This window comes from Saimiri boliviensis, chromosome 1 (assembly GCF_048565385.1).
Source record: "Saimiri boliviensis isolate mSaiBol1 chromosome 1, mSaiBol1.pri, whole genome shotgun sequence".
Classification (NCBI taxonomy): Eukaryota; Metazoa; Chordata; class Mammalia; order Primates; family Cebidae; genus Saimiri; species Saimiri boliviensis.
The window spans coordinates 173,970,616-173,995,745 of NC_133449.1; the positions used below are offsets into that span (position 1 = coordinate 173,970,616).

The window sequence follows — 25,130 nt, forward strand, 5'->3', positions numbered from 1 at the left end:
CCATCAAGAAAACAGAGACCTCAGTCCTACAGCTGAAAGAAAATAAATTCTGCCAATAACTCGAGGGAGTGTGGAAGTGGATTTTTCCCTAGTCGAGCCTCCAAATGAGGACTCAGCTATCTAAGACTTTGATTTGAGCCCTGTAAAATGCTGAACAAAGGGCCAGTGAACCCATTGCCTGGACTCCTGACCCACAGACACTGGAGATGATAAATTATTGTTGTGACCCATTAAATGCATAATAATTTGTTATGCAGCAAATTTTTTTAAAAACCTAATGCAGTAATGAAACATGTTCTAGAATCAAGTTACTCACCAGCTAGAGACTGATTTTTAAGTCCAATGTGTTTTAATGTACCTTTAGTTTCCCAGGTCTAATGTCTGACTCGGCCTTTGCATGAATAGCAAAGTCTAGTTCAGATTTTCCTGGCCCTCTCTCTTTAACCACAGCAGAGGCAAATAGCCAACAACAGAGAGAATAAGCTACAAGTCTGCAGGACTAAGAAGAGCAGCTCCGATCATCTCCAGTGATCCTACAGGACTGCTCCATTTGACAAAGGAATCAGACAAGCTCTGAGTTAGGAAGCTTTGCATCTGCACACTCCAGTATCATGCTGTTTGCTATTTTGATTTCCTAGGGGAGAAAGAAAAAGTTCACAAGTGCACTCAATTGCTGTCAAATCAGCAGCCCTATTTGTGTTTCTCTGGAGGTGCTGCTGCTGCTTGCTTTAGGTCTCATTAGAGTAAATGGGCACTGTTTTCCCTGATTCTCACTTCTGTAGGCAAATTCAGATCTCTTAGAAAGCAATGCAACCACTTCCAGAGTAATTCTGTGAAATACTTCCTGATGTCTAGCAAACTCTGCATCAAGGACGCAAAAGCCATGTTCCCTGCATCCCCATGTCAGTAGACAGGATCCTTTCCTCCTACTACTGGGAGAGCACAGATGCCTTGTGTTAGATAATTGCTAGAAACATTGCTTAACAAGATATAAACCCAGTGCCCCACAGCCCCCACAGGCAACCAAGTACATTCTGCACATCAGCAGGGTGAGGAGATAATCCCAGAAAATAGTTGCTCACTCTTTCTTCCAGTCTGGTGCATTTTGGGGCACATGTAAACACAGACGCATTTGCTGACAACTGTAATAGTCTCAAAGTTGTTCTTCTTCCTTCCGGTCTTGCTTCTTGCAATCCCTATATTTCAATCTGCAGAGTTACCTTTCCAAAATACAAACATCATTGGGTCATGCACTCTGCCTCTCCACTCCCAAAGCAAACACTGCTTAAAATTCTTCCAGGCCTTTGAGATAAAAATCCAGACTCTTCAGCATAAGACACCATGTTCTATGATCCCCTTATTCCTCCAAACACTGCACTCAGCACTCAACCAGTACTGAACTAACTTGCCATTCTTGAGACCCACCATGATCTTTCTCACCTCTAAGCTATAAGGTCTGCTATTTATTCCTCTGACTCAGAATATTTTACCTCTACTCCTTTCACCTGATTAACTTCAAGTCATTTCCTTAGATTCCAGCTTAGAGCCATTTACCCTAAAAGCCCTCTTTGATGTCCCCACCCCAGTGCTGGACTAGGACATCTAACAAGGTGCTTCCCTCCTCCCTGGCTGTTGAGGCATTCAACATACTCTAATGGAATTACTTATGTAATAATTGTCTTTCTTCCTCACTAGAAACTCATCAGCTTTATCTAGTTCACTGCGGCTTTGTCTCCATAATAATATCTGGCAGAAATCAGGCACTAAATAAATGTTGAACAAAGGAAGAAAGAAATCAATGAATGAAGTCATTCTTTCAAAGAATATTTTTTGCAAAAAGTTTATTTGCATATTCAAGGCCCTCTAGGATCAAACCTTAACCCAATCTTCCAACCTCTTATACAACATCCATTAACACTCTGTAGCAGCCAGTCAGACTAAACCATCCCCCATTTTCAGCCCATGCTCCACAGTCCTACCTCTGAGCCTTTACTCACAACTACACCCTCAAGAAGAATGTGCACACACCAGAATGCTACTATCAAAACACTTCCTCTGTAAAGACTTACTTGGTTTCCCTAATGCAGATTTAATTTCTGCATCTCTTTTGTCCTTAAAGTTTGGTGCTTGTACCTTCTGTTTAGCACTTCGGGGTTTTTGCTTGGATTGTTTGTGTTTGTCTCTCCAACTGAAATATAAATTCCTTAAGGACAAAAACAGTTTTTATATGCCTTAATCACAGAATCTAAAATCAGTTTAGTCATTACAGAATCTAAAGTGGTTCTCAGTAAATATTTATAGTATTATATAATGAAGAGTTTACTTTGTACAAGATGATTATGTGCTTTAATGTGGTTTTAGGATTAAATAACAGCAATAATATTTAATATAATATCTACTAGGTATTAACTTTGCACCATACACCGAGCTCTGGTTGAATACTTTATATTCATTCATTTGATCTATTCAATATTACATGGTGGATATTAGCATCCCCACTTGAAGAGGAAACTGAAATTTAATTTATGTAAGCTGACAGAGATCACGCAGTGAATAAATGGCAGACCCAAGGTTTGAACTCAAGCCTGTATGGCAACAGTGCCTGAGCTCTTGCCACTAATTCTGTCTTTGGCCACTTTGAGGGTGCAGCATGACTCTAAATATTTGCCTCATTTCAAAGCGTAAGCCTCTAAAGTGAAGCCTGGCTTTCCACAAGGTCCTTCTGTGTTTGAAATGAACCAGACCTACAAAGTCACAAATCTTTTTCTGGGATCCAAGTCATGCCTACTCTAGTTTGCTGGCCACAAGCTGTCAACAGTCTTTTAATGAGAGCTTTACTCCCTAGGGCATATCCACAGGTGATACCTATAAGCTGGACAACACTCTTCTCTACCTGCTCTCCAATCCTGGATCTGGCTTACACATTTTCAAATCCATATACCTTTGATAACATAACCTCTGTACATGTGGTAGCTGAACCATGAGTATGGACTCTTTGCAGGGAAAGTCAAGGAGAAAGAGGGAAGGCCATTGAAGGCAACATGGCAGCAGCTGAGAAGTGAGGCACAGCACATTACCACATCCTGCTGAATTATTTTCCAGTTGCCTAGCACTATTCTAAGCACTTCACATTCATTACTGCGTTTAATCTATACAACTCCCTATGATAGGTGCTATTGTTATATCTAATGTAGAGATAACAAAACTAACAAGGTAGTCAAATAATATCACTTAGATCACTCAACTAAAAAGTAGAGGAGCAGTAATCTAACTCCATAGCACATGTTCATGGCCTTTCTGATATACTGCTTCTGATATGTATCCATCTTGGTCTGTATATTATACTGACAAGCATTACTAAGATTTATATCTAAAGAGTATACTCACAATTGCTGTCTTTCTGCCTAAGTGCTTAGAACAAAACAAAGAAGAGCCCCAGGCACATCAACCCAAATAACTTCTCACTCCAGGGGCCTTCAAATCCCAAAGCTACTTTCTCAAGCATCTGGGTATTTGTCCCAAATCCTGACCTATTTCTAACTTGTGTAATTACATTGCCTTCCTAATTGCCCTTGGGTGTTCCACTGGGTGAAACCATGGCACAGCCAGTCCTCAGCCACTGAGCAATGTTGCTAGGCAGTCATTAAACAGTTGTTTCTATCCACCAGAAGAAGTAGATACATATCTAAAGGGAATGAAAATATTTTTTCAGAGTTTCACCACTTAAACAACAGAAAATTGCCTGGGATTTCTTTTGGGGCCATAGGTTCCACACTTTGAAAATGTGCACTCTTAAAGGATTAACCCAGTGATCAAACTGTAGCCCTGGAGAAGCATTCCTCAATTATTTCATTTTTTAAGGCAAATAATTCCTTTGGAGGTGAGATAATCATCCTTTCTCCCTTTTCAGGCTATTTCCACTATTTTTAAAATTTATCCTTTTATCAAGGCTATTCTATCAATGGAAAGATGAAGTGAACTGCTCAAGGCAGAAAATAGTCAAGCAGAGAATAGACATCCATCATTTATGGGGTCTAAATAAAGGCCATTTGCCTCAGATGGGAGGTTAGACCCAAAGACTCTTCCAACTGGAATTATCTCACATTCAATTCAGATCAGAAACTGACCATGAAAAAATAACCAGTTTTAAAGATCTTCAGATGTACTGAAATAGTGATCATATTAACCATTCACATTTACTGGGCACTGCATAACAGACATTTTACATGCATTATTTCACAAAAACTGCATTAAAAAGCCCAATGAAGGAGATACTTCCATTGCCTCCATTCCATATGCAAGCAAAGAGAATAAGAGAAAGGTGAAGCCATTTGTCCAGTGCCCCATGCCTGGAAATGGTGGAAACAGGACTTGAACCCAGGTATTTCTGACTCTAGAACCTAGTCCCCTCATTTCTACACTGTGCTATGTCCAAACATTTTCAGTACTCTGTATTCTCCTTGGAATAGTCCCAAGGTCATGCCCAGAATTGGGATTTCTCTGCCCCCCCCACAAAAAAAAATTTGTTGAAACTGAATCATATGCTTAACTGTTAGAAGAAAACATGAAGATGAAAAATCAGTGGGAAGAAAAATCCAGTATAAGAATGCACATGAGGACGAAGAGGATTTAAACACTTGTTTCATTTAGTAAGAGTCTGGGAGGAAACATAGAGATCATCAGTTCTAACTGCCTCTTTGAACACACACATGGGAAGGAGGAAAGTCACTTTTTCAAAGTCTCAGTGTTACAGTAATACAAACACGAAACTGTTCTTTTTTTTTTTTTATGTGACGGAGTCTTGCTCTGTCTCCCAGGCTAGAGTGCAGTGGTGTGATCTCAGCTCACTGCAACCTCAGCCTCCCAGGTTCAAGTAATTATTCTGCCTCAGCCTCCCGAGTAGCGGGGATTACAGGCACCCACCACTGCACCCATCTAATTTTTGCATTTTCAGTAGAAATGGTTTTCATCATGTTGGCCAGGCTGGTCTCAACCTCCTGACCTCAGGTGATCTGTCTGCCTCAGACTCCCAAAGTGCTGGGATTACGGACATAAGCCACCATGCCCAGCCAACCATTCTTAATATACTTCACAACTGTCAGTTTCATAATTGCTAGTACTATTATTACTATTAGTACTACTAATACTACTACTACTACTACCAGTACTATTAATACAACCTTTGTAATTTTACAAGAAACCTTTGGAGTTGCCTGACTTAAGCTGTTCCATGCTGTGTTCCCCACTAAACGGGCATTAGGATATCTTCTGGCATTTGAGCTTTATTTATATGATAATGATATACACTATTACAGCATAATCAAAGCAGCTTTTACACTGACAGTCCTCTTCACCTCTTCTCCCACACACACAGTCACACTCAACTTTATTCCATTGTTTAATTTTTTCCAAGTACTTATTATTATCTAAAATTATTTTTTTGCTTATTTACATGCTAACTGTCTGTATCTTACCCTTACTATGCAATGCAAACACTAGAAGAGCATAAACTATGCCAGTCTTGGGTGTGACTATACACCTAGAGCCTTAACACTGTTTGTTGAGTGACGGAAGGACAGTGTCATTGACATGAGTCAGTTCAAGTACATGAATGTTTCCTTTTTTTTTTTTTTTTTTGTTTGTTTGTTTTTTGTTTTTTTGAGACGGAGTTTCGCTCTTGTTACCCAGGCTGGAGTGCAATGGCGCGATCTCGGCTCACCGCAACCTCCGCCTCCTGGGTTCAGGCAATTCTCCTGCCTCAGCCTCCTGAGTAGCTGGGATTACAGGCACGCGCCACCATGCCCAGCTAATTTTTTGTATTTTTAGTAGAGACGGGGTTTCACCATGTTGACCAGGATGGTCTCGATCTCTTGACCTCGTGATCCACCTGCCTCGGCCTCCCAAAGTGCTGGGATTACAGGCTTGAGCCACCGCGCCCGGCCATGAATGTTTCCTTTTAAGCACATCTGTCTGGAGAAAGATAGATTCTATGACAAAAAAAAAAAAAAAAAAAAAAAAAAAAAGATAAAAGAAACCTAACAGGTGTTTATATTTTATGTCTTATGATATCATCTCTTGCATCATTATTTTTAAAAAATAAAGCTCGTAATTAGCATACATCTCCTTCAGCACCCAGAAAGAAGAGAGACGAAAAATGATATGTTGTCCTATCTTGTTCTGTAATGAAAACTAGTGTAGACATTGCTCAACACTTGCTACTTCTTGGTATAGGAGCTTATGTGAGCTTCAGTTGCCCACATTATTTTGTGGGCAAGCCGGAGTAAAATAGTGTTTTAGATCTTAAAATGTGTTTTAGACTTGGATTAGGTGTTTTGGACCTAAGAGTATATTCCTCAAGATAATCAGTAGTCAAATAAACCACAAAATATGAAAGAAGTAGATCGGTCTTTCCCAGAACATGTAACTCTAGCTTTAGAAGACCACTTATAAAGGTCCCTACATAGCAGGTTTCAAACTGTAGCTAAATAGTTAGAAGGAAAACCTATTGCATATATAATTCTAATAAGACAACTTTGGGCCCTATTATTTTGTTAGGATACAATCTCAGAAACATAAGTATTATATGCTAAGCATAATAAAGATGTGGAGGAAAGTGAGATAATTATAATAAAACTCACTTCTAAGAAGAAAGAACACAGCTTGAAAACGGGAGAAAGGAGGGCAAGATGGCAGATGGGGTCACAGAGGTCTAAGCATAGTAGAATGCATTGTTTTTGTCATCTAGAATCCTCTTGTTAAAGTGCCCCATGCTATATGCCCTGGAAACTGTCTCAAACATTTAGACCTAAAAGATTTAGCATTGAAATAATTAATTTGGAGCCTTGGGGCTCATGAGATTATACTCTGGATCCACTGATGAACTTATAAACATAGCACCTCAATGTCACATTAAAGCCCCAAGATTCTTCACTCCAAACCTGCTCTTCTATCTGCCTTTTTCCTGTTCAATGTGACTTGGAAACTATTCAAATCCAATGTCGGGAAAGTGCCTTGGGTTGGGCCTCAGAGATATTTTCTTTAGTCCACATGTTTTATAAAAAATTAAAACAAGATTTAACAAATAGTATGAGCTGAGAGGTACAGAAAAAAAAAATTTTTAATAAATAGAAAATCCCATATTGAAAAGGAAAATACAACTTTCCAGATTCTCATGAATTTTGTTTTTTCTCAATAACTTAGCCTAAACTCCCAGATGGCCAAAAGCATCTGAAGTTGATAAGCAGTATCCCCTTGGGAAAGGACGTGCGTTCTTCAGTTTTTCACAGTTCCCACCACCCTCTATTGCAGGCGTCCCCAAACTGCGGCCCCCTAAGGCCATTTATCTGCCCCTCCCCCCCGCCGCACTTCAGGAAGGGGCACCTCTTTCATTGGTGGTCAGTGAGAGGAGCACAGTATGTGGCGGCCCTCCAGCGGTCTGAGGGACAGTGAACTGGCCCCCTGTGTAAAAAGTTTGGGGACACCTGCTCTATTGTCTCTTAGCTTTAAGGTCGGTAAGGTCTGTATATGGGCATTTGTCATTACATTCACATAGGTGGGGTTTTTTAAAATACGTAGTATACAAATGTTTCTTGGAATCAGTATCTCTATCAAACATGGGAAATCAAAAGATGAAAACAGCTGTGATGGTTCAAGAAAATTCACTTGGAAAAGGCAGGGCCAAGTGTCATCAAGACAGTTCTAAGTACAAGTTGGAGGATTTACCCACCCACCAATAACAAAACATATTACAAAACTATAGTAATGAAGACAGCATGATATCAGCACATGAACAACAGAACAAGTGCAAACTCTTATATATGACAACATGATATATGATGAGTGTGGCATTATAAATCAAGGGAGAAAGAAGATCTGTTCAATAAATAGTGGTAGGACAATTATTTAATTGATCTCAATATTGTAAAACATATTAACATATAGCCATATTTTACACCAAGCCCTAGTGAATTAATACCTCAAATTTAAAGAAAAAACAAAATTTAAAAACTTAAGAAAATATAGAGTAATACACTTACAATACTGGGGTAGAAAAGTATAGCTTAAATAACGTATATAAAGTACAAGCCACAGGAAAAAGTGAGCTAAATTTGACTATTTAAAACCTAACAGTTCTTTTCAACAAAAAGACACCATAAATAAGTTACAATATGAGAAAAGATATCTGCAATATACATAACTAGCAAAGAATTAGTATCCAAAACTACTATAAATGAATCAGAAAAAAAAAAAAGAGAAAAATAGGTAAAAGATATTAGCATGCAAGTCTTAAAGAGAGAAAATCTAAATGGTCATTAGTACCATACACTGTTGGTGGGAGTGTAAATTAGTTCAACCATTGTGGAAGACAGTGTGGTGATTCCTAAAGGATCTAGAAATAGAAATTCCATTTGACCCAGCAATCCCATTACTGGGTGTATACCCAAAGGACTATAAATCATTCTGTTATAAAGACACATGCACATGCATGTTCATTGTGGCACTGTTTACAATAGCAAAGACCTGGAACCAACCCAGATGCCCATCAATGATAGACTGGACAAAGAAAATGTGGCATATATACACCATGCAATACTATGCAACCATAAAAAACAATGAGTTTGTGTCCTTTGTAGGGATGTGGATGAACCTGGAAACCATCATTCTCAGCAAACTGACACAAAAATGAAAATCAGATACCACATCTTCTCACTCATAGGTTGCTGTTGAACAATGAGAACACGTGGACACAGAGAGAGGAGCATCACACACTGGGGTCCACTGTGAGGGGTTAGGGGAGGGATAGTGGGAAGGCGGGTGGGGAGGGATAACATGGGAGAAATGTCAGGTTTAGGTGATGGGGGGATAGAGGCAGCAAACCATGTTGCTATGAATCTACCTCTGCAACAATCTTGTATCACCTGCACGTGTACCCCAGAATCTAAAGTACAATTTTAAAAAAAAAGAGAGAGAGATGGTAAACTTTGTTAAGCAAAGAAAAATGAAAGTTAATAATGAGACGTCATTTCACAAACACTAATGACAAAAAAATGTAAACTTGACAATATCAGTGTTAGGATATAGAGAAATGGAGCCTTGCATACATGACTGGGGACATAGAAATTGCTTCACCACTCATTTTGGTAAGGAATGAATATAACTAGTAAAGTTGAAGATGCGTATACTTTTTAAGAATTTATTGTGGTAAAGAAGATGTGTATACCTTTTAGTTTAGTAAGTCCCTAAAGAGTTCCTTCTGAAACTCATGCACATGTGCTAAGAAGACATGTCCAAGAATGAACTAACATTGTATGTATCAACTTGAATACATCCCAAAATAAAATGCTGGAATTTTTTTAAGTGGACTACAGTATCATTTACAGAGTTAAACACTAAATAATGTTTGAAAATATGCAAACAGTACTGCATTTTGTTAGTAGGTCCCTACATATAAGATAAAAAGATGTTTTTAAATATTAAAAATAAACAAATAATGAAATAACAAAACTTTATTATCAAGTTAATAGTTATCTTTGGTAAAGGAAATAGATTATTAGGATTGGGTTTTCATTGTTTTTGCTAAAGAGTCAGTTACCACGTTTATCGTTGGTTCATTGAAAGTAATTTTTTTTCTCTCTGCTATTAAGATTTCTTCTTAGTCATTGGTTTATCTCAGTTTTATTTAGATGAGTTCAGGTGGTCTTTTTTTTTTTATTATCCTCCTGGGGTTTGAGGCTCTTGTAAATTAACAGATTAAGATTTTTTGACAATTTAGAAAAATACGTAATTATTACATTTTCAAATACTTCTGCAATATCCTCTACTCTTTCTCTGAGCCACCCGTTATAGATATGTAACACACACATATAAATATATATAACATAGTATACATATAATATAATATATACATAAATTTTAAACCTTTCGTTTTATTTATCTCCCATACAGATAGTCCTCAACTTAACAATAGTTCAATTTATGATTTTTCCACTTTATGATGCTGTGAGAGTGATAATCATTCAGTAGAAACCCTACTGTGAGTAACTATTTTGTTCCTCACTTTTCATACAGTGCAATCAACCCTCGAAATCTATGGGTTCCATATTTTTGCATTCAATTAACTACAGATCAAAATTATTTCAGAAAGAAACAATAAAAGATAACAAAGCAAAAATAAAAAATAATACAAATATAAACAATGCAACATAACAACTATTTATGTAGTATTCATATTGTATTAGGCATTATAAGCTAGAGATGACTAGTATGAGGGAAAATGTATGTAGATTACTTGCAAATATTACGGCATTTTATATGACACTTCAGCATACACAAATCTTGGTAGTCTTGCCAAGATTTGTGGACAGGGGGGTCTGGAATAAATCCCCCACAGATATAGAGGGACAACTGTATTCAATAAATTACATGACATATTTAATGTTTTATTATAAAATAGGCTCTGTGTTAGATGATTTTGCCTAGCTGTAAGCTAACGTTAAGTGTTCTGAGCACATTTAAGGTGAACTAGTCTAAGTTATGATGTTCAATAGGTGAGGTATATTAAATGCATTTTTAATTTCTGATATTTTCAACTTATGATGAGTTTATCAGGATATAACCTCATCATAAGTCAAGGAGTATCTGTACTCTCTTCTCTATTTTCCATCCTTTTCTTTCTTCACACTTGAGTCTAGATGTTCTCTTCTGTCCTTCAGTTTACTAATTCACCTATCTGCTGCATCTAAGCAGCTGTTTAACCTATCGATTTAATTTCTTTATTTCAGCTATTGCATTTTAGGGCTTCAAATTTTCTATTTAGCTTTTTTATAGTTTCTAATTTTCCATCAAACTTCCACATCCTGTCTTTTAATTCCTTGAACATATAAATTGCAATTATTTTAACTCTGATATCTGGATCTGCTGTGGATTGATTTGCATTATTTTTCTCTCTTGCTTATTTTATTGTCTGTTTTTTGTTTATCTCTTGTTTGTTTATTGTTGTTTGGGTCAAGTCTTCTATGCAGGAAATATTTTATTGAGTATGATGCACGAGAAATGTAGAAAATATCCGAGACTCCATGTTATCTTCCTGCAATGTCCCAAATTTATATTGATCCAATCGCAAAGTGAAGTCATTCAAAGTTGAACTTGAATTTCTCCAAGAAGTAATTATTTTTAATTCACCATCACGCCTAAGATCCTAAGTGAAACTTTAAAGTTTTACCAAGGCTCCTCTTCGTTGGCATGCCCTGAACTCTAGTTTCACCACTCCATCTGATGAGGATTCTTAATGCTAAATTCAGCTTCTCAGACCCTGAGCTACTACTTTTGAAATCAACAATCACCTCAAGGAGAGGGTTAGCTCTGAATAACAGAATCACCTCTATGGCATTCTCTGCTCCCTCAGATCTTTGCCCTGATCCTCTCTTTCTTTATGGCTCTCTGTTTCCTTCCAGAATTTGAAAATGTATCATCCTACCTTTTTAGTTGTTCTCATCCAGAATTTTGATCAGAGACAATCTGGTTTGGCATTACCAGAAGCAGAACGCCTCTAAGGTGAATTTTGAGTATATTAAATAGCCTATATGTATATATTTATTGACTCAAACATATTCTTTGAATTTGGTTCAAATCTATTCAGCTATCCTCACAAAATATAACAACAAGCAAACAAAAAAATTAATTGTATTTACATTCTAATAGAGGTTCTTCACAGGAAAAAAATGAAAAAAACCTAGAACTTAAAATCTATCATGTCTTAGTTTTAACCTATTTTCTGTAATCCCTCAAGAAAATGGCACAGACTCTCTGTTTTTAGTCTCCTTAGCCTATCTTATATGTTTATTTGGAAGATTAATTAGAACACATAGACAAAAGCATCTAGTACTGTGCCTGGATCATGCTCATTACTTCATAAATGTTAGTTGTATTATAATTTATAGAAAAAGAGCATATTTGTCATTTCTCTTGCTATTTAAAAGTTTATTGCTGGACTTGCTAGAAAGAAAGGGATCTAACAGATAATAATAATAATAATAATAATAATAATAGCTGATTCAATAGAATTCTCAGCATGCATGCAAGGATTTAGCAGCAGTTCAAGGATTCTGGTGCATAATTACACTATTCTTTCCCTTAAAATGGATCCAATTGTGAATTTTGTTAAAATAGAAAATCAACGTGAGCAAAAAAGTTTTCAAAATAAATAAATAGGAAAGTTCAGATGTAAAAATTACTGAATGACTCTACCCTCTGGCCTCAACAAGGATATATTAGTTGAAAGTGAAATGAGACTGAGCACGGTGGCTCACACCTGTATTCCCAGCACTTTGAGAAGCTGAGGCACGTGAATCATGATGTTAGGAGATGGAGACCACCCTGGCTAACATGGTGAAACTCTTTACTAAAAATACAAAAAATTAGCCAGGCATGGTGGCACATACCTGTAGTCCCACCTACTCAGGAGACTGAGGCAGGAGATTTGCTTGAACCCAGGAGGTGGAGGTTGCGGTGAGTAGAGATTGCATTACTGCACTCTAGCCTGGGTGACAGAGCGAGACTCCATCTCAAAAAAAAAAAGAAAGAAAGTGAAATGAGCCCTTAAGTGCTAATGAATGTATCACGCACAAACTCTGGACTCTTCAAATGCTGACTCTGCCTCAGGGACAGGCATCCACGGTTACTTCTTCAAAAGGGAGACAGAGACCCAAAAGCCTCCTTTTTGCTCATGCATTCTCTATGCTAATATCTATGATGTATTAAGCATTCCACAGTCATTATCTTTCTGCATCCTCTCAAAATCTCAGTAATCGATGTACCATTATTCCCCCATCTCATCCCATATTCTACAAGTCATATAACATGTTCGTAGATGTCATATGCCTTACTAAAGGCACACAGCCACAGTGTGCTACAGACAATTCAGTTAACATACTGAGTACCTCTTATGTGCCAGGCAATGTGTTAGGCACCAAGGCTACAACAGTGAACAAAACATGTCTCTGCAAAAAAGATAAGCCAATGGCCATGCTCGAAAAACATCTCCTTTTATTATAAGATGTTAATGTGACAATTGTTAGGACTATGAAGGAAAAAAAATGTTAAAGGAAGAAGAGTGAAATCAATACTGTAAGGCAGATAGAAAATGTGGTCAAAGGGGAGCCTTGTACCCACCAAGGTCCATTCCCACAGAGACCCAGCCCTAGACCCCTCCTAAAATGCATACTCACTTCTACACTTAATGGAGCATGCATTTCCATGGAAATGTAATGTGTGATATGGTCTGGATATGTGTCCCTCCAAATCTCATGCTGAAATGTGATTCCCAATTTTGAAGGTGGAGCCTAGTGAAAAATACTGGATGATAGGGGAAGATCTCTCATGAATGACTTAGTGCCATCCTCTTGGTGATGAGTGAGTACTTGCTCAGTTAGTTCACTTGAGATCTGGCTGTTTAAAAGAGTCTGGGACCGCTCTCTCACTTTCTTTCTAGCTCCCTCTCTCATCAGGGGATATGACAGCTTTTCCTTTGCCTTCCATCATGATTGAAAGCTTCCTAAAACCTCACCAGGAGCAGAGCAGCTGCTGCTGCCATGATTCCTGTACAGTCTGCAGAACCATGAGCCAAAATAAACCTCTTTTCCTTATAAATTACCATCTCAGGCATCCCTTTATCACAATGCAAACTAACAAAACACATAAATCAATACATAAGCTAGATAGTTACAGGGTAAGGGCTAAGATAAAAGTAAAACAGAGTAGTGAGACACACAGTAACTAGAAAGGGGATACTTTGGGTAATGTGTTTCAGAAAAATCTCCATGAAGATGTGGCATTTAAGCTGAAATAGGGAAGATGGGAAGTTTGAGGCAGATGCATGAGAACTTAAGGCAGAAAGCTCAGTATGCTGGGAAAATGAACCTACAGCAGAGGGAGCAAAGGAGAGTCTGACCTAAGATGAGGCTGGAGTTAGGAGAGGGTCAGATCACATGCAAAGTGGTAGGGCCATGGCACAGACTTCAAGGTGAGCGAGTCTCATCTCACTCTCCAGTGGGCAATAACATACTGTTATTCTCTAGATCACAGGGACTGCTCACCAATAACCCAGGTACCAGGGCACAATCAAGGCCAGCACCATTATCTCATTGATTCCATCTGGAACTTGGCAGTTGGTTCCTTTTCACTTCAGTTCACAATTAGAAACCTCCTTGTCCCCATTTTCACCTTTTATACCCTATGTGTACATTTGTTTTACCATATCAGACTACTATTCCATTTTAAGGCAGACTCCACAAAAACTTTCACAGTTTGAGCACACAGAGTAGGTGCTCAACAAGTGTTAGCTAAGTTGATTATCAAAAGCAGGCATGGACATGGCAGCTGGAAAGTTGGAATATTCAAAACTGTAGGCTGGTAAGAGTCAAGAAGTAAAGCAATCTCCCAGCTTAGAATGGGATGTGGGGAAGGCGTGGTGGGAAAGGGACTCACTGCCAGGCCTTTCCTGTTTGCTTCTTTGAATTGTTTCCATCACTTGTGCTTACCCTTAACCTTTGTGAGGGGAGATATGGACCTCAGAATGTGGCCTCTGGTCTCCCAGCCTCATGTAAATGCACTGTCGATATTTCCAGACAGAGTAACTCAAAGAAAAGGAAAAAGACATTTTTACTGTTATGAATAACAATACAACTTCATTTATCACTGTAACGGAATACTTGCAATTCTCTAAACTGTATATTCTGTATTGAAATATAGTGAGTCTATGTGGGAAGGGATAGAAAAGGGTAGCAAGAGAGCACTTCATGCCTAGAAAAAGACCTACAATGCAAAATAATAATCATCACAACTCTAGTATTAATAATAATAAAAGTAGCTACCATATATCTTTGACACTACTGTGTCAAAGGGATTTGAGCACTTTACGTATTATCATTTTCGCTTCTGCTTACAAAATCACCAAAGGGTGACTACTCCGTTTTGAAGATAATGGGAAACTCATGTTCATGGAAGCTAAGTATCTTGCCTAAGGATCCATAGTGAAGGATGAGCAAGGTCAAGAATCACAGATTTCTCTGGAGGACAGTACATTGGTTAAGAATATGGCCTTTGGAGTCAACAGAAAAGACATCCTGGGATACGTGCCTTCCCTAATCTTTTTGTGTGTTACTTTTCTAAACCACGAAGGTTTTGAATTCCATCATCTCCACAGCCCTTTGTAGTTCAATGCTCCAAATTTGCACAATCCAGACTGGGGCAGGACCACACTAATGTGTCTTTCTTTCCTATTCTGATCCTCCTACATCAGCTCCCAGTTCCTCCTCCTAACCCTTTAGGCAGACTAAAGCCCAAAAGTAAATTCGAGAAGACAGCTTATTGCTATATTCTATTACTGACAGGGAAGACTGAGAAAAAATGCACTCGTTCGATGGCTCCAGCACTAACAGCAGTGCTTTCTAAGCCACCAGAAGGACTCTTGAAATAAAGAATTAATGGATGCCAGAACCAGCATCAGGCCTATTGGTGCCAATGGGGTTCTGCATAATTTAGTGTTATACCGTCAACTATGAAATGTCTTTGGGCAACAGCCTAAATTTCCTTTGAACAACGTGAATCTTCAGAAGAAATCGGAACAGGAGAAGGGAGAACAGTGTCAAAAGCACTGTAAGAAAGAAGACATCAAAAGTGCATCTGAAGAGTTTGAATAAAATTGTCTCAAAAAATATAAAAGTGGAAAAAAGCAGTATTTCTAAATCAATATATCACCTCTTGAAGTATGTATGTGTAATAAACTAAATAAATACTATTTGTAGATCAGCAACTATAGCATTTCATCTACAGACTTAGGAGTATGTCTGTTCAATTGGACCAAAACCTTTTTAAAAAAATAATATTCTTTTTGGAGAAAGTGCAAGATCATCTAATTCAAGATTGCTTTATATTGAGGCATATGAGGTTAAATTGCCCCAATATATATGCCCCAGGTGCTAACCTCAATCTTACTGCTTAGGTTACAAAACAGTTCTTGAGTGCCTTCCTTATGTCAGGCATCAAGCTAGTCTCTGGAAATAGAAAAAGGTACAAAATACTCTAAAACAGTGATTTCCAACAAATGTTTGGCTAAAAGCATTGTCTGTCTTAAGTTTGACTTTCATATTTGTATACAAGGGCCTGCTTTTCCTTATGTTCCAGTAAACATACTGTCTCTTTTGGCACCAACTTAATGGTATGCTATGTATCTTTTATTTGTGCCAAGTCTTACTCAACTCTGTGCAGCATTGCATGACCCACTTAACTATAAATTAGAACAGATGTGACTTTACCCACATGAAGCCTCAGTTACAGCAGAAATCAGTTCACACATTATTATTAATTATTTGACAGCTCACTTCTGTTAGGGATGCTGGTTGAGATCCATTGCCCAGAAGTATTCAAATAGAAGAATGGACCCTGTCACTGTATGATTCAGTGAAAACCTCTATAAGCAAAAGTATGTCCTCCACTGGCCTGTCACAATGCCTGAGATTCACACCATGGACATGATTCCAGGATGTTAAAAACAAACAAGCCAAGCCATAAAAAAAAAAAAGTGTTATGCTTGCAAGTGCCATTTAGAAGGGAAAATACATTAGCTGCCTGAGAATAACTTATGCAAAACAGCATGTAGTCAACCAGCTAAGAGAAAAGGCTCTGAAGGAATGTGACCCAGGATGCTGCTGGGTGAGTTAGAATGGGGGAAATAATATAAAAAAAAACAGATTATATTTTCTCAAGAAAAGGGGGCTCTGGCCTGGTGATAATAAACATCTCAGAACACTACAGAGAATAAACAGAGCATGGACAAAGGAGAGCTGAGCAGAGCCTGAATTGGCACTCTGCTTACTGCATAGTTTTGTCAAGAAGTGCCTAAGCTAGATGAATATACAGGATTCTGTTTGCAGATCATTTTTTCCCAGCTACAATTTGATATCCCTGGGTCCAATGCAGGCACTTGTCTAGATCAATAGCCCACTGTGAACAGATCCTGACAGCTGCTGTTTTTCACCCTAACATGATGCTGGTGAAATTTCAAGCAGAGAGGGCCACGGACCAGCCATTCCTAGCTATCAGCCATCCGTTCTATGGCAACAAGTAATGAAATCATAGAGAAAACCAGACAGATGTGAGATCAAAGGAACAAACTGATTGAATAAGACTGGATTAGCATGTGAGAAAAACTGTCTCCCAAATGTTATTGTGGAAGCTCATTTTGGTCAAAGGCATTGCTTTTCTGATCCCTTCCATTTCCTGGCTTCTCTCCCACATCTTTAAGTCTCCTGTTCAGTACTTGCTGGATTATAGTGTAGGGAGAAAGAAAAGGGAAATGCTCTTTGGTAACCAGCTATTTTGCCTTTGTTATAGTTTGAATGCCCCCTTCAAAACTTATGCTGAAACTTCAACCCCAATGTGGCAGTACTGAGAGGTAAGGCTGTGAAGAGGAGATTGGATCATAAGGGCTTTGCCCTCATTAATAGATTAATTCACTCATGGATTAATGGGTTATCATGGGAGGGGAATTGGTGGCTTTATGAGAAGAGGAGGAGAAACCTGAGCTAACATGTGAGCAGGCTTAGCCTCCTTATCTGTAATTCTCTGAGCCACCTTGGGACTCTATAAGAGAGTCACCACCATAAAAATAGCTCTTACCAGACGTGGCCCCTCAACCTTTGACTTCTCAGGCTCCATAACTTAAGAAAAAACAATTCCTTTTCTTTATAAACTACCCAATTACTGGTATTTTGTGATAAGCAACAGAAAACGGACCAAGACAGTCTTCAAACCAGAAGTACAGATTCTACACCTGTAATCAATAGTGAAAATACAATGGCTTCTCATTCTTCTTCGTGTTTTTTAAATTATTATTCACAAAAGACTCACTGAATGGCTTCTGATTCTTATGGAATTTCAGAAATGGTCTTCAAAAGAAACGAGAGTCAGAATCAGTGAATCTATAAATATGCTGAGGGAAATGCAGTGTATGAAGGAGCCATGGATCATTTTCTCTAAGAGTTACCTTCTAGCTGGAAAACCAAGACACAAGGATGACAAATGTGCAGCACACAGGCCTCTTCTCACCTCACCTGCCCCATGATAGACATCACTATTGATCATGGTGTCCTTTCCTACTAAGCTCACAGGCGACCTCAAATTCCTTTCCAACACAGCACTTCAACAGTTGCTATTCATCTTTCAGTTAGAAGAACATGATTTGAGATATATTTGCCACCTCTGCTCACAACTGAAGAGAAACAATAACTGCATATTACCACCAGGTATTCATGTGAACAGTCCAGTTTTGTGCTACAAGCAGTAAGCCAGCAGGAATTCAGAGGAAAGCTTCATGGAGGCAGGGACTTAAGCTGGCTGTGGACGTTCATGTAGAATTTAAAAGTAAAATACTGAATTTGGTAGTGAAACAACTACGTTTAAAAATTATATTTGTTTGTACTCCCCGTAAAGTAATCTGATGTGCCTCTATTAATAAGTATTTATTAATATGTGCCACACCAGCATTAGAAATTAAGAGGATGGGTCTTGAAAGCAAGGCAGATCTGAATCCTAACCCCAGCTTCATCGCTGAATGTCTGGGAGACCTTGGGTGAGTTAACCAGGATCTCTAAATGTCCTCCTTTGTAAAACTGGCAAATAATAGAACCCAATGCACAGTGTTATTCTGAAGATTAATTGGAGAGATTTCTATAATGTGCTCAGCAGTGTGCCCATTATCATTATCTTTAGGGATTTTTAGGTCATTCGAGTTTATGCTGGCTAGGGGCATCTGTTCCTCAAGACATTTTCTACACCAGAATATATCAAGGTAGAATGAAACAATGATGGCCTAGATATTAGATAGATGTGCCATAAAATCCAGACTTGATCACTCACTAGATGTGTAAGCTGAACAAGTTGCTTCTGTAAACTCTGCTACTTCATTTGTGAAATAAAGGAAATATTAAAGAATGTAAATAAGTCATACAGAGAAGTGCTGGCAAACTGCTGTTGCTTGGTAGATGGTAATTCTTTTTATATACAGTATTGTGTCCAAGTTTTCTTCTCTGAATTTTTGAAAACAGATACTGACAAGCTTTTGAAATTTGAAATCCTCAATTTTTTCTCTGCTTTAGATCTACTTTTTTTGGTTGTAAAACCTTGGATTCTTAAAGATAATAGTGCATTCTCCTTTCCATCTGAGCGAGCAAGAACAAGACTATACTAAGAAGCACAATGAAGAAGGTCATCAGAACCTCCAAGAACCAGGTTTTTTTCTTCCTTGCTTCTTTTGCCCTCCAAATGAGGAATTTCTCTTCTTTAATTCAAATGCAAATAATTTTAGGTGACTCTAAAGATCCTTTATCTGATGGATCTGAGGAATACAGCTCCTCTCTGCTATCTGTTAGCTGGGCTATTTCTCTTAACTCTAAAACTCCTGCTTTTTAAATCTAACTCTTTGAGTCAGGAAAGGAATGCACCCCCCACTGCCCAGTATTGTCCCTTCTCCAGTGAAAGCTCTCACTGTAGCCTTTAACCCAATGGGTTTCAAGGTGGCTCTGGCAAAACCACTTTGACAAGTAGATAGAGCAGCTCTGTCTCCATTTATACCTTTTCCCTTCAGTTTACCACTCCCTCTCCAGCAGTAACTTCAGCATGGCTTTGCTGAAGTGGACTCATGCTACAAGAAATGGTCCTAAGATCCATATCTCATTTCACAGCAGCTGCCAACGGGCTGTCAGAAGGTGGTTCTTATCGCCACAGGTCAGATTTAAAGCTGTGACCTCAAGGAAATGTACATGCTTCCTATCCCATTAAAAGTAGCTTGAGCTAGACACTGGCCCCCATGGAATCCATCAACTTTGTTTTGGTTGCTGGACTAGGGCTGTTGCTTGCATTGAGAGAAGGAATGTTGCAGTCTCTCTTAGAGACTGAGATTTCACTCAAAATATTTTTTCTGCTGAGCAAACACTCACCTATTTACTTCTACAAGTTAAAAAAGAAGAGTTTTAACTCTACAGTACAACCCAAGAATCTAAAGCAAGAGTCAACACAAGAGAGTTTCAGTTCCATTATGGCATTCATATCAACTACTTACTGAAAGGCCTGGAAGAGCAGGTAGATTTCAATCTGAGCAGCAGAATAAACAAATCACTGGTAATAGCTGTCTGGAACGCTGTGCTGAGAATGCTAAATTGGAAAGAGGAGTGGTCAATTAGCAAAGTCTGCCTTAGGTCCAGGATTGGGAAAAGACAACATATGCCATATATTTACTGACCTTACTCAATGCCATAGCCCCAAGTCAACTTTTGTGCTTACAGGTCTCCATACTTCAACCCATTCCCCATTCTGCCACCATAGTCAGTAATTCAACACTCACATCTAATCACATCACTCCCCCTATGGCTCACAGTGCTCTTATACATATGTTCCCTAACATGGTATATAATGCCTAGCATCATGTACGATGTATAACTGGGCTCCGGCCCATCTCTCCAGTCATTCTTCTTATTGCTCTCGCACCATAACACTATGCCCTGGTTACCCCAAATTTCTCATATTCCATAAAATGTTCATTCTTTTTGCACATGCTATTCTTCTCTGAAATGGCTTTCCCTACCTTACTCCACTTGTGAAATTCTATACATCCTTCAAAGCTCAGTTCAAATGGCACTCCTTAGTCTCTCCATCCTGGATGCCAAGACCTTTTGTTCACATGATTATAATGGTACTTTTTATATCATAGTCTTATTAATTAGAAACTTTTCTTGATAAATGATAGAAACCAATTCAGACTGCCTTAAGAAAAGAATAGCAAACTTTAAAAAAAAAGAAACAAGAACGTTCTAATTACTCTCTCCTATTAACAAAAAGTTTGGAGATAGAGTCTTCAGACATAATTGGATCAAGATGCTCAAAAGGTGTCTTCACAGCTGGCTCCTTCCTCTCCAGGTATTTCTCTCCTTTAGGTTGACTTAATTCTAAGTGGTTGGTTTCTACTTAGAGAGCACTCATGCTTCGGATCTGCAAAAAGGGAGTGTTCTTTCCTAATTGTTTCAATAGAGGTCCAGATTTTAGTCGTATATGTCTGTCTTGGATTATTTGCCCACCCTTGGAACAATCACTGTGACCAAGAGAAGTGAATTTTCTGATTCTCGAGATATGGGTCAGCTTCTACCTCTGAAGCAGGAGAGGTAAATCAACTGCTTCACCCAAACCATACAGAGAGACAAGGGGAAAGACTATGGTCACCAAAGGAAGACCACGAGTGTTCTTTTCAGAAAAATGAGGCATCTATTCCAGGCAGGTAAAACATAAAAAAACTGTACATACACACAAAATGATGAGTTTTGAGTTTATATGTGTCTTTTCCCCACCAAACTAAGCCCATCTCACTCATTGACAGTACCCTGTGGTAGAGTCCTCAAGGACGATATAAGGACACCACTTTTCCTTAGCTCTTTGGGAATGTATAGTAGCTCCATTTAGTCCCTTGAGAACATGGTTATTAATTGTCTGTGTTTACTGAATATTTCCTCATTCTGTGAATCAACTTATGAGTCTTGGTGCAGCTTGCAGAGACAAGCATTTCTCGAGTACCCTGCTTGACAAGCACAGAAGGAAATTCATGTGTTGTACTGTGATACGTATTATGTTTACTTGCTAATGAAATTTATTCCAGTTTTGTGTTTATTTATAGCACACCAATTCTGAACTGATGCAGTCATTAGAGAATCGCTTATACGTGACCAATTTAAAATATTTAAAACCTCTTATTGTAGTGACAAAAGATAAGGGAGTTAAAATGAATAAGGAAAGAGAAGTTTTCATTACTGGCAAAAGACAAAAAAGGAAATGAGAGGCCTCTAGTGATATAGATATATATATATATATGCATTTTATCTGAACATTTATTTGAAATTGTATTTGATTTTTAAGCCTCAATATGCAGAGAAAAATCCTAGTCACTCATGGCTAATCCAGAAAAGTCTAAGAAGATTGTATGAATATTAGCCTTTGAGTGTGTTATAATACGTTTAATGGTTTTTTTTTCTCCTCTGTAACTCCCCAAAGTCTCCCATTCTGTGCCTGATATAGTAGGAAACACAATTGTTTTATAGTTTTAAAGACCTGTACTCAAGTTTCTGCCTGCAATATTCTGGCTGTATTGTCAAAATCCACAGTTGTATATTTTGATAAACAAGGAAAGGCAACCAAGACAAATTCAAGAATATTTGTCTTCCATTATAAAATACACACGAACATTAATTTCAAACTGAATATATGGCAATACACAATACATTCCTTTAATTTAGCAAACGCTTATAACACATTGTGCCAGGCATTGTTCTAGGTGCTTTATATATATTTACTCATTTAATTCTTACAACAATCCTTTGATGCAGGTACTAATATTATTCCCATTATACAGGTGAAGATACTGAGGCACAAGGTGGTTAAGTAACTTGCCTAGGATTGCATGCTCAGTGAGTGACAGTCATCAATTTGACACAGGCAGTTGACACAGCACTTTATGCTTTTGACCATGCAGTACGCTCCTATTTACTATGCTGAATGGCTTCTCCAATATGGCTTTAGAGTAAGAGGTTTAGGCTCAAACTTCATCTCTACCACCTGCTGATCAGTGACTTATGCAAGTTATTTCAACTCTCTAATCCTAGGTCTGAATCTGTTAAATGAACATAATAATATCCATATAAACCCACTAGCAGCATACCTTGCACTCAAATGTTAGCTTTCTTTCTGCAGACATACATGCTAATTGTATACTAGCTTAGGATCTAACCCCAGCCACTGAGTACATGTGACTTTAGGAGAATACTCGAAAGCACAATTCTAGAAGTCACCCAGTGAGTTCAGGTAGAGACAAAAAGAAAAAAACAAGTATTTCAGCCTTGATGTGCAAAAGCAAGTTTTGGCTTTGAATCATCCAATTCATTTTGGGAGTGTCAACCTAGCTTGTGAAATGTTGTCCGTGGTCCAAAAGTCACATTAGGATTTCAGGAAAGAAGAACTAGGCTATTGATCTGCACATTCAAGAGATATCAAAGATTCAGTGTTCCCCTGTCACAGAGTAAGTGAATGAGTATTGCCAAAACAGTCCCTACACAGTGATGTCGTATGTGTGAAATCCTTCAACAGAAGACAGGGAGGCTACAGCCAAAGAGATGATTCTGGCTCCAGTAACCACCCAGCTGGTGTTTTCTGACAACCTAATGACCAAATTGAATCATCTGCATAACCAATCTAATTGATTATATTGAAATGGATTATGAAGGTGGTTAAAAAAAGATATCCAGGCAGTCTAGGGGTACATTTGCATGTCCCTATAGACCCCCAACATAAATCTACAAATCTAAAAATCTTTTTTTTTAAAAAAGAAAGTATAGCTGTTTATTTGCTTCCAAACAGTTGGCTAGTATATGACCTATAGACACATAGCCATATGTAATCAGAGTCCATCCTCACTGATCCAAAATATGAGAAAGGACTGTTATTCATCTCCATAGCAACAATTTATTGAGCAACTCTTTGTTGGGCACTGGGCTAAGGACATAAGGTATATTATATAATATAATCCCCACAACACTATTTCAATGCAACAAATATAACTATTATCTACATTACAGATAAGGAAAGTGGCTCAAAGACTGTAATCAGCTTTCCCAGGTCCACATAGCTGGTTTACTGGTTTCAATACTTTCATCCGCAAATCAGAAAAACCTAAGTTCAAACTAAAGACTTTATTATCCCAGGTAACAGGAAGGTTATTAGAGGCAGAGCGAGCCCTGAAGATGATTGATTTGTTTGACTAATAGCTTAATTGTGCTGTTAAGGTCAGGTCCGAAGTTTCTTTCTATTTCTCAGCTCCCCCTTTCACAGGCTGCAGCTTTCCACTTCTCAATTCCTCCTTTCACAGGTTTCAGGTATCATATCTGGAGTCACTTCCTGTGGATTTCTTTTATGAGACAGAAACGTTCCTCAGACACACATCCCCATGCTTCCAAGCTTCCCTTCATGTCTTCTGGACTCAGAATATGTCACATAGCCATTCCTAAACCAGTTACTTAGGAAAAGGTATAGAATTATCATTAAACTAATTGAGCCACAAGGAGGCAGGATGATGCTGAAAAAATACTGGTTTCAGATTATTGGATAGGAAACAATATTGGATGGGAAAACAAATAGCAGATTGGCTCTTTGCTTTCCTCTGGTTGTTGGTTATAAATGAACAGTAATGGTCATTGCAACCAAAATAGCAATAAAAGGCAAACACAGGTGTGTCCAAAGTAGGTGTTCTTAATTAGTGCACTCTACTGTATAGTAGGTTTATATTCCACTGCCCAGATAAACCAGAGGCCTTTATCCCAGTGCTACCAGCCCAGAGACACTGCAAAACTCCTGTTAACTGGTCATCTTCGGACACAATCAGTGCTTCTAGACATAGATCCAACTGTGATAGCTTTCAAACTGAACTACTCGCTTCTGTTCTTGCCACCTTTCAGTCTGTTTCTCATCATGGCTCAGGTGATTGGATTCAAATTTAATCCAAGTCATGCCATTCTGTGTTTAAAGTCCTCAGCAGATATCAATAGTTACTGGGATAATGGCCAAAAGCTTTAGCCTATGACCATGCATGTTTGCCCCCTACCTATCTCTCCAGCAGCCTCTCTCTCTGTTCTGGCCAAACTGGCTTCTTTCACACCATCCTCTCATGATTTTCACATGCTATTCTCTCTATTGGGAATTCTTTTCCCACTCTCTTTACCAAATCAACTCATTCTTCTGACCTGGGATACACCATGTCTTCCTCAGAGAAGTCTTTCCTGACCTTTGATAATATCAAACCACCATCTTAGAGCCTCTCATAGCACCACGTTCACCCACAGTGAACTTACTACACCAAGCATGAACTAGTATGTTCACTTACTACAGTTTCATTTTCTGCTTGAGAGACGAATTGATTAATCATATGTATTCATTAGTCTATAAACCCACTGTCTTAGTCCATTTTATGTCACTGAAGAAATATCTGAGGCTGGGTAATTTATAAAGAAAAGAGGTTTATTTGGCTCACATTTCTGCCCACA

General features: G+C 38.3%; 1 protein-coding gene across 15 annotated transcripts in view; it reads right to left on the reverse strand.

Annotated features, from left to right (window-relative positions):
* PRELID2 (PRELI domain containing 2) overlaps positions 1-25,130 on the reverse strand; it is a 631,123-nt gene that overhangs the window by 436,418 nt on the left and 169,575 nt on the right. Inside the window, exons 7-8 of one of the 15 annotated variants that reach the window (XR_012512534.1) lie at positions 20,117-20,208; positions 12,441-12,562 (exon numbers count right to left, since the gene is read on the reverse strand). The exons of 11 other annotated variants lie outside the window; for them this stretch is intronic. The gene's annotated coding sequence lies outside the window, so the exon portion shown is untranslated. Of the gene's footprint in view, positions 1-12,440; positions 12,563-20,116; positions 20,209-25,130 lie in introns of those variants that run through there. 3 more of the 15 variants (XR_012512533.1, XM_039469218.2, XR_012512532.1) reach the window with 3 other exon arrangements.